Here is an 11,056-nt window from a genome sequence, read left to right as displayed (position 1 = left end):
ATACATTTCCCTTGAGTCAAAAGGATTTTCCTGAGTGAAATTCCCAATTAGGCAGGCTGCTGTTGTAGGAACTGCATGGGGATCTATTGAGTTTAATATGAGATAAAAAGGTTTTCATTTTTATGTCATGGTAAGCCAATGGAAACCAGCTAAAAATCATCAGAGTATGAAAATAGCTTAAATTTCATCTAAGAGAGTGCAGACCCCCAGTGCACGCAAAACAGAATCTGACGCTTGTAAAGAGGCAAAATATGCTTGTAATTTTATTTAGCAAATGTTTGGACTTTAAACCTGGGTTGAGTTTTGCCATTTGACTATGAAAGAAATGTCATTTATTTTAACATGTGAAATCTTAAAAAGATACTAACTAAAATCTGTTGAGTATGAACTGCAATTTGTGTCTACCTACATGGACAAGTCAAATCTCTTGAGGACAAAAGATTTTTACGGTTGGAGAAAACAGTGGGTGACTTTTTCTTTATTATTTATTTATTTGCCCTGAAGACATGAATCACAGATGCAGGAGTTAAGGTGAGGCTTCAAAATCCAAGAAAGCAACCCAACTCTCTTGCTGAGGCGTCTGTTGCTTGTGGAGCTCCTGCATTATGCAAAGTGAATGGTCAAATTAATTATTGTTACCTTCAGATTCCTAAACTTCAGCACAAATTAGCAGCTTGATAGGTGACAGTTGGGTAAGAAAATTATCCCAATCATTTGTAATGACTAAAGTAACATTAAGCTTACTAAAAATGTACATGCAATTAAAAAGAGCCATTTGTGATCATCAATAATGTCTAGTGTGTTACCAGATGTTTCTATGTTTATTTGATAGTAATCTAACCGGAAGCAGTTAAATGTTAGCTTTCGATTTTTAATGGATGGATAAAAAGTTATCCACCAAAATAGGGAAGAAGTGAGTAAAAAGTGGTGAGTGGCTTGCACCTTGCTCAAGGGCACTTTAGCAGGATGAGAGGAGGACGTGGGGGGCTGATGGAGGGAGAGGAAACAGGAAACATGAGATGCCTCCTGTATCAGGATACCTGATCACGGCAAATTAAAATACACCCACTCACAAAGCTGGGGTTACGATCCCGCGTGGTACGTTTATACGCAGTTTAATCCTCCCTGGCAACGTTGATGTTATAGTTTTGATGGGGGTGGGGGATTGGTCAACAGCAGCTGACCGCGCCCTCAACCCTTATAAGCTACCTACTAAACTATTACCATCAAGTGTCGGGGGAGAGGGGGATGACGGCTCTGCTGCTGCTGCTGCTGCTGCCGCTGCCCTCAGTGCGGCGGAGGAGAGAAAGCATCTTTGTCTGCACAGAGCAGCTCTGCTGGGCTTCCCTGCCTGTCTGCTTTCATCTACACAGCAACATCTAAAGATAAGGGAGACTCTTCCTGAAAACGGGATTCGTGGATTCATCTGCCGCATTCATCTCTGCTGAAATTTTCGGACTTTTCCTTCCCGTTTCCTTCTCTCTTCCTCTCTCTCTCTTTCTCTCTCCATTGTGCTTTCCGGGCTTTTTTTGTGTGTGTGTGTGTTTTTTTCTTTTCTTTTTTCTTTTCTGTTGCCTTGCTGGAATAATCCAACCCTCCCCTCCGTGTCCATGTGTCGGATCGCTGGATGATGCACAGGTAAATGACACCACGCACCTCCTACACACAAACGACCTTACGGACGGAGGTAATTGCTTTTTTAAGGCATGCCGCAGCGGAAAGCCACGTTATACACGCCGTGTATTTGTGTTTAAAGCTGCGAGGCTGTGCTCCCTTTTTTTTCCTTCTTCTTTCTTTCTCTCTCCTATGTCAGTGATTTGTTTTCTGTCACAATTCGGGGGCTTCTCATTTACTACTTCTTCGGGGTGTCTTTTGGAGATCTCAGCCTCTATGCAGGTAAAGGTGATCTGATTTCTTTCAGAATTTAAATACATTTCCAGTCAGCTCAGCTGGGTGGAAGAGGACAGAGGTATGGTTTCAAAATCTCAGCACGGTTTTGCGGATGAGGTCGCCTAATTGCGTGCCGGAAGACATGCCCCGTGGTTGGGCTGTACATGCACCACATACTGTGGGGGCTTTTCCTTTGAATGCATACAGAAAACTGGCATGGTTTCATCAGATCCCACGTACCAGGCTGACTGGTGAAGATGCTAAATATTTTATGGGGAGGAGAGAGGGGGAGAAAAAAAAAAAAGTGAAGTTGAGGTGGTCTTTGAGTCATGCAGCAGGCAGGGCCCTTGTCTGTAAAATGCTGGAGGTAGCCTATTTATTATTGAGGGGGATTTTGTGTTCTGTGCCAGAGGACCAGCTAGTTTAAATAAAAAACAGAAGGGATGGAAGAGGGAACAGTTGCAGCCAGTTCAGCTTTAAATACAATAATAAAATTTGAGAAAAGTTGCTATTCCATCCAGCGTTTTGTGGTTGCAAAAATCAAATTGTGTGGTTTGCATTTTAGGAGTTGTTGTGGCTCAAATTACAGCTTGTTCTCTATCTTCTTCCGAATACATTTGCTTTATTTAATTCTCAGTTCTAATTTACAACCCCGCACATTATAACTAGATTATTGTGACTGAGCAGAGGGAAACAGCTTATTTAATCACCACCTATTGTTTATGGGAAGGCACCAATTGTCATGGTGCACTATTTGGGTGTTACTTTCCTCCTCACTGGTGTTTGTTTTTATTTTGTGTATCTTTTGTGTCTTGAATATTTTTTTTTTTTATAGAACAGTAGCGACTCTGATCACAGCTTGATGTTTTCCCCCTTAATAATTAGATTAATTTATCCAAAAACTGAGGGGAGGTGCCCAAGGGGGCTGCTGCCGCTCTTCTCAAAAGGAGTGTGGCTGCCCTCCTTGCACCTCCTGCAAACCAATTTGCTATGCAAATTCAGCTCCACCTGTGATCTGATGCATACTGTTACTTGTCTTTGTCAGGATGGAGCAAAACATCCAGCTCAAGACATTAGGCAATAAACGAAGTTGGGTTCACAAGAACACAACAAGATTTTTTAAAAGACATTATTAAGCAATAGTATTTCGGGTAAAAATCCTTACTTTATATATTATTTATACAAATAGAGTAATCTCATAGTGTTTGAAGAGTCTCTAATCTACGTTGGACATTGAAAATGCTCCTTTTTGTGTTTTCACAAATAGAACAAATATTTAATGAATGTCAAACTTGGATCTCTCCAGTGAAGAATTACCCACTTTTAGTTTTTTCAGCTCAAGTATTTTAGATGTTCAACTAGAGATGATTAAATACAGTCTTTAAAAAAGTGCAGATGCTAACTTTAGGATAGTTAGCAGCTAATAGTTATCCAGTCCATTGCGTACATGTAAGCTGTATTTTTCTGTTGGGTCCTCCTTCAGTGCCTTTGGAAAATAGATGTCGGTCAGCACAATGCAGAGTTTTTTTTCACTGAGTCAATATAACACAACATCTGGTTACATCCCTAAATTGCCGACTCCAAATCAAATCAGAAACAGTTAAGATCAATTTAATCCTATACAAACTGTGTAATGGACCTTTAATTTAACACCCATAGGAAGCTCCGAAGCAGATGGGAAACATTGCGTCATTAGTGGCTGATGGCTTTGCACACACTGTAGTCTTGCAGTGCTTACAAATCATTTGTGTCTTGTCTATAACTCTTTTAATGTTTCTATACTGTGCACCCAAATGCTACCTGACCCATAGCCAGAAAGTAATGAGTGTTTTTGTTCAGCTGTCCCAAACAGAATTATTTTTTTAGTCGACTCTGGCAAGAAGTAAACTCAAGAACTACTTCCTAGCTTACAAAAAAAATATAAAAATAAATACATGAAATCTATCCCACCATAAACACAAGAGGTTTGTCAAGGTTCAGCCAAGTTTTAAACAGTTAAAACATTTTTCAGTGCTTCCCCACCTGTTGCTGCGCATTGATGGTCAGCTGACACCCTTATGCTTTTCAGACGCATAAGGCAAAGCTGATCTTCTGGAAATATTTCCAGATGCTGCATACTTTTTTCCAGTTGTGAAAAGTATAGAGTATCATTGTGCCTAAGCTTCAAAACAATGATAAATATTATGATATTGCAACCAATATGTTTTACTATTTCAGCAGTAGCAGGAATAATTGCTGGTTTTCTGTTTTACATAACTATAAAATCGTTTTATATATTTTTGGTCAACATTATCGTACCATTAGATTGTCATGCTGCCCAGGCCTACTAATTACTGAGGTCAAGCTTGAAGTACTAACCTTCATGTCATATTCATAATAGTAGCTTACACTTACCTCACTAGATAAGGTCACATCCTAACAGCAACTACTAGATTGCGCTTTTGGAGACAGACTTTGTCTCGTTTTGATGAGAAATATCATGGCATTTTAGTAATGCAAGGATCTCAGGTTTCATTGAATAGAATGACCAAAATAAATGATTTTGCAAAGAAAGAAAAGGGTGAGGGACCATTCAAAATGAGGTATTGCTAAGGTCATAGTTACAGACTTTGGTGAACTAAGCTTTATTGCATTCAAATTCTTAATGGATTTACCAATCTTATAGCTTAATACTACAATTCCGATTTTTAAATCAAATTTCAGCTTTACTTTCGCTCAATGTGCTATAGCTAGGATTTCTCCCATTACCCTGTTGCTATTTTTTTGGAGGGGGAGGAGCTTTCAGGGCCACACTTTCCACACTTGTGTGGCTATGATCTGACTCACAAGGCATCTGCTTTCATTACTGCCTCCAATAAAATGTGAGAGTTTGGGAAGGCTTGGGCATTTAAGAAAGAGGGAAATTGTGTTACTGCTGTCATCACAGCAACTTATTTAATACCAAGTCATTGGAATCATTTTAAAAATAATTTTGTAATATTTTTTTAAAACCTATTAGAATGTGGCAGATCACATAACTTCACTTTTATTTAGTTGAGCCTTTTTTCTCCCGAAGGTATTTCTTGTCTATTGGAATGAAACAGAAATGCAGAACCAAGACATAACATAAAGCACCAGCTAGAACGCAGCGAGAGATGGGTGACTTGACCAAGGAGACTGCTTGAAATAACAAGAGGGCAAAGTTGACGTGGTGTGCGTGGATGTTTGTGTGTTTTTCATACATGTGTGTCACAGCTCAATGGCTGCAGCATGCATTCTGGGGAAGCGGAAGGTTACAGATATTGTGTGGCATTGCAAATCGTGTCGCTTCCTCTTTATCATACCCCATCAAGGTCATACCCACAGACTGAAAGTGGTGGCCCTGGCCTTTTCCACTCCTGGCTCTGGCAGAGGAACGGGGCCCGCGGACCACTGTTGCTTCTAATCAGGGCTGACGCGTGACTCAGTTGCATGCCAGCTGCAGAGCCAAACAGGGATTATGTCCCTGGATGATGAAGACAAAAAAACAAAGGTCACTGTTGAGATCTTTGTCTCTCTACACCTTCAGGGAGCTCGAGTTATTTCATCATTTGTGCGTTATTTTCTAATGAACTTTGCTCCACAGAATGGAGCAAATAGTAGAAATAAAAAGAAATCTTTTACCCAGTACAAGTCACATAGCCAGAGGGCTGTATAGTTAGAGTTGTGACACCAGCAGCATAGTGTTGGTTAAATTACAATCTGGGTCATTGTGCCACTTGTTTCAAAGGGTAGAAACAAGGATTTAAAACATTGTTATGCACAGCCGAAAATCACAGGGGACGGACCCCCTGCCCTCTTTTCTGGGAAAACTGGAGCGTTATGCCACAAAGTATTTCACTGTAATTGTAACTATATAATTTTATACCGTTCATTATGCATGTTAGGTGCATGTGGTAATTACAGATACAAAACAAGTCTTTTCAGAACTTTGAATATTTTTTTTTCTCTCTCCTACGCCTCACAATGCTATATATGTTACAGCCCACTCAACTGACTGGAAGTGTGTCAGATGCTGCTGAGAACTAGTAAACAGATTTTTTTTGTAGTAGTAGTTAAAACAGGGCAGGATTTAAAAAAAAAAAAAAAAAAACTTTTCCCAGGCAGAATAAAATATGCACTTTGTCTTACCTTGCACTAGACATATAACAAAACGTCTAACTTATGAGACAAAACATGTAAAGAAGATGCAAGAAATTGGACTTGAGAAAACATGAGATGAGTATTTTTGTTAAAGAATTCTTTTTTTTTTTTTTTTTCGCAAAAATTTGTGTTGAATAGTACAGCCCAAGTTTGGCTTGTGTATTTTTTTGCACCTATCTAATCTAGGGTGTTCCTATTATACCAAACACTACCTAAAATACTTCTTACTGTGTATTTATAAATAGACTAAAGGTTTCATGTCTATTTTAAAGAATCTGTCTTCAAAGTTGACATATCCAGTTCAGTCCTGAAAAGCCTAGTTGTTTTTGATTTTGAACTAAAGCTGACCAAATGCAGTCCACACTAATTAAACACACTGAAACATCGAAATGTGAAACAGATGCTAACCTAACAGTGAGCTAGTTGTGGTTTTCTTACTGTGAGTCGTCTATCATCCTGTCACAGTGGTTTTTTTCCCCCTCTAATTTCATTTTAAATTTGTCTTTTACGCATGTTAAATGTGTGGAAATTACTGATGCAAAACCATGTCCTTTGAAAGCTTTAAAATTTCATATTGCTCTCTTATACTTTGCAATCATCAGGTGCAATATCTTACAACCCACTCATCTGACTTGGAAGATAATTATTGCTTAAAAGTCAGCATCAGGCATTTTTTTATTTTATTTATTTATTCATTTTTGCACATTTCCCACTCAGAATAGACAAATGCTTTGCATTTTGTTTTCTCCATTAAATGCTCCATTTGGGATATAATAATACATTCGGCTCACAGTACATGACATTACACTATTGGCTCACAAGAGCTCGACAAGATTAGATTTAAGTCATATTTTATTTGTTGTTGTTTTTTAATAAATACAGTAAATATTTAAGAAATTATGCAAGGTATTTAAAAGAGTATGTTTAATATTTCAGTTCATGCTTTGCTTGTGTATACATTACAATTTTTCTTCTTTTCTAAGGTGATCCCGGTGCTGAACAAAAATATTTTCTGTTTTCACAAAATGTACATTTTCTAAATTCTTTAGATTTAGAAAATTTAGGTTTTCTAAATCTAAATTTATAGATTTAGAAAACCTATAAAGATTTTCTAAATGTAAGACTGTTTTCAAAAATGGTTCCCAAATATTTTTGCTTGCCCACAAAATAGGAATGAAAGTGACTTGTCGCTGTGATTATTAGCCGAGTACGCAATCATTACATGAAGTCAGTTAAAAAGATCTATTACGCAAATCAAACATCATCCGCGGCAACATTCTTTATCTATAACTGATGTAACATTAAGAGCATAAATGTTTTAACATGACCATTTTCTTCTTATTTTTGTTTGGATTTCTGAAGCGAATCTGTTTAGTGTGCAGTTATTCTGTCTTTCACAATCTTTTTATATTTTAATCTTTAGTTGATCTTTAATTCTATGCATCACTTTGAGTTGCTTTTAGTACGAAGCGTGCTCTATAAATTTCAAATGGATTGATTGATTCATTGATCAAGCACTCAGTCAGCCCAGATTCATCAGCAACTGGTCATTAAAGCTCAGCTGCTAATGATGCTAAAGTTAGCATCTGCTTCCAATGTTTAGCCACAAGCTGAATCTTTTAAAAAAAAAATTCTGACAGTTTTATTTTTCTTTTTTTAGTTCTTTTGGTACTGAGCAGCATAATGTTTTCAGTTAAAATCTTTATTTACTCCATCAACACAACATCTGGTGTGACATCTGATCATACCTCTGCCTTGCACCAGCTCCTTATCGCAAATTGTTATAGGTCACCTCGGAATCAGTTGAGATCATTTCAGTCCTATGCAAGTGTTTATCTGTTACACCTTAGTTACGCTCAAAAGTCAGGTTTTAACACCACAATGCTTTTAATCGAATCATTTTTTTTACACCCTGTACCCTCCAGAATGTCTGACAAAAGCATTAAACCATGCTGTTGAGGCCCAAACAGGGGCCTTTTGAAACATCTATGAAGAAAAATAATAACTTATTTGCATATGCAGCAGCTACTGATTTTAAAAGCCTGATTGGTCCTGCCATATATCTGTGAAATAATTGACGGTAAAATTGCCTGTGATTTTCACCACAGGTGGTACAGTAGGTGGAAAGGAACGAAAGGCGGTCTGTAATTTTCTGTAAGCACAATGCTACTTAGGATTCATCAAAGGTTGTCAGCGGAGTCTGTCATACTTAGGAGACACGGTGACAAAAATGTCTCTTGAAAAGCTCAGCTGTTGTTCATTAAGTATGTGCATGACAAAAATGTACCCGGTCAGATTTTTCCCCGACATCTTGCACTCAAAATGGAGAGACATTTGTATTTGTTACGTGTTTTTTCTGTCATATTTTTTTAATAACACAAATGCTGTTAGATTGAAGTTGTTCTTTTGTTTTTTGGGGGGGGGGGGAATAAGCCACATAATTTACGTGGGGTTAATGTGAGAAACATGTGGCATGCAGGACCTGAAGTTTTATTTCCCTTCATTCTGGAAATTTTACTCTATTCTATTTTGCTTAACTTAACAAATACGTTTTCTCCTACCCCGTCGAGCAGCTAAATTTTGTAACTGATGGGCTCCTGAGGTTGACACCACAGACTCCAATCAGCTCCAGTCTTGATTAAGAGGCTATTGTAGGCCAGTAAAGTTAAAAAAAAAAAAAGTAATGTAAGTAGTCATTATCACCCTTTTTAACTTTGTGATCTGCTATAATCTTACTAAAATATCATAGAGTAATGGGTTCTGAGAGTGCTGATTGAAGGGGATATTTATTCACTGTTGAACTGAAGACGTACAGCCCTCTAGTTAAACAAAGTGGCTTCATCTTGCAGCGCCATTCAGGTAGCTTTTGCACATTTAAAAAGTGTTGCATTACATTGCAGATGTAGGAATTTTTAAGCCCATCCATCTTTGTGACAGAATGAGTAAAAGGAGGCTGAAGCTGCACTGTTAAGCGAAAGGTGCCTAGGCAGCATAATCGGTGCCCTTAGTGAAATAAAACACAACATCACTTTGTCAAGACATACGTTGTGCCGTTAGACTGCTCAAAAAAAACAGCAATCCTACAAGGACCAAATCTGCTGCTAGAAGGAAAAGGACTTGAGTTTGCAAGAATAAAAACTAATGCAGTTATAGTATTGCTTTGAATTAGTATTTTTTGGTCTAGAGAAATGGTCTGGATTTTCTGCTATCAAAATTAAGGATGCACCAAATACTCAGTTGGCCACCAGAAGCGGATGATCTTCAGCTTGACCGACTTGATTGCTAACAGTAAAACATAAATACAATTTAAAATGAGTTACAGAAAGTATGAGATGTAAGAAGGTGCTAATGAGAAAAGAAAATGCTATGGAGTTTGTTTGTTACTGATTGTATTTCTCAGCGCTGGATTGGCTGAGGTTTCCTTTGTATCTATGACTTAAATAGTTAATCTTTTCAAATGTAATTAGTTATGATTTGAGGCCTAGCGAAAGTGTGCTTGTCCTGTGTACGTTTGTGTTTTAAGTCTTAATTAACTGCAGAAAAAAAAACTATTAGCGGTTTTTGCCTCCCTATGGCTCAGACTAACACCTCCCTGTGTTTTAAGTCAGGTGTCTCCAAGGTCAGTCCTTAAGGGCCGGTATCCTGTGTTAGTTCTCTTCCTGGTGGTAGTTACTACCTCCTCAGCAAGTCATTGTTCTGCAGAGGCCTGCTAACGAGCCATCATTTGAATCAGGTGAGCTGAACCAGAGAGAAAACCTGCAGGATACTGACTGGCCTTTAAACTGACTTTGGACACTCCTATTTTAAGCATTCTCAAACATTCGCTCACATAACGTAAAGCTGAAAAGTACAAATATATTTCTTTTTTCGTACCGATGGAATGTCTTTTTTGATTAATGCACCACAGCATGGAAAATAAGCAAGAAGGTAGATGGTATTTGCAGGGTTTTGTAGATGTCTCCTGTGCTGCATCAAAAATAGTTTGCATCCCTCATAATATTTGATGAAGTGTTAAAGCTCTTAGCCATGCAGAAAACAACCATGTTGTTGTAGTTGCGGGTTGGCATTGTCGTAGCAGTTATTAAAGATCAAAATTCACAAACACCACAAACTGTAGGGTTTGTGGTATTCACTTGGATTTCACTTTGGTTTGAAATCCAAAGTGTACTGCACTAAGACTTGTGTACAAAATGGCAGCCTCTGCTGTGCATTGTAAAGGCCCCTCACATTCTACATTGTCAGATGCTGCTGATAAACTTATTGTTTTCCTCTTCAACAAAATGGTGGAGCTGCTAGTTAAGGTGCAGAAACCTCTCATATTAGAGAAATTAAGAATATTGTGAAGAAATATGTCAATGCAGGCATGATGCTTGTGGCTACAGCATCCTAGTAGAAAGTACACCAGGATCTTCCTTTTTTCCCCCAATTAAACTGTTATCAAAATTTTTCGCGTTCACACTTGGATCTCCGGACAGTCTTGAACAGCCATGAAGGGGATGGTACTGGCTTCCTGATTGTTCATATGGCATATGTGGGCATTTTGACTTCGGGCCTATTTGTGTTAAGAGTAGCACTAAGAACTGATGGAATACCGGTTCAGTTTTGCATTGAAATATTTTAAAACACTACCCAAGAGATAGTGGTAAGGGTCGAATCTCAACCAGGTGAATATGAAAGCTTGTAAATTAAAAGAAGTGTGCATTTTATGCTGTCTGTTTGTTCTCAGTGAGAAATTGGAATCTGTCAAAATCTTAATTGTCAGGTCAAGGCGTAAGTGTAAAATGCTGCTGTTGGTGCATCTCTAATCATGATGAGATTGTGCGTGTTCATCTCATTGTAAAAAGCTAAATTGTAGTCAAGTGTTCCAAATTACAGAGTGTAATTAACTGTAAAGAGCCACACAATCCCAAGGCTATTATTCTGATTTCTGTATTCTTTATGGTATACAACAATCTGAAGCTTTTAGTTTTGCAAACGACATATTTTGGGTATAACGCCGTCAACT

The 11,056-nt window shown here is 38.0% G+C and overlaps 1 protein-coding gene across 6 annotated transcripts in view; it reads left to right on the top strand.

The window, feature by feature from the left end:
• Positions 1-1,221: 1,221 nt before the first annotated feature.
• nrxn2a (neurexin 2a) overlaps positions 1,222-11,056 on the top strand; it is a 166,119-nt gene continuing 156,284 nt past the window's right edge. For 3 of the 6 annotated variants that reach the window (XM_032576023.1, XM_032576024.1, XM_032576019.1), the window contains exon 1: positions 1,223-1,638. The gene's annotated coding sequence lies outside the window, so the exon portion shown is untranslated. Of the gene's footprint in view, positions 1,639-1,716; positions 1,897-11,056 lie in introns of those variants that run through there. The other 3 variants (XM_032576025.1, XM_032576021.1, XM_032576020.1) reach the window with 2 other exon arrangements.

Source organism: Xiphophorus hellerii, chromosome 11 (assembly GCF_003331165.1).
Source record: "Xiphophorus hellerii strain 12219 chromosome 11, Xiphophorus_hellerii-4.1, whole genome shotgun sequence".
NCBI lineage: Eukaryota > Metazoa > Chordata > Actinopteri > Cyprinodontiformes > Poeciliidae > Xiphophorus > Xiphophorus hellerii.
Note: the sequence above shows the minus strand (reverse complement) of the source record. Positions and strands in the feature narration are given on the sequence as shown.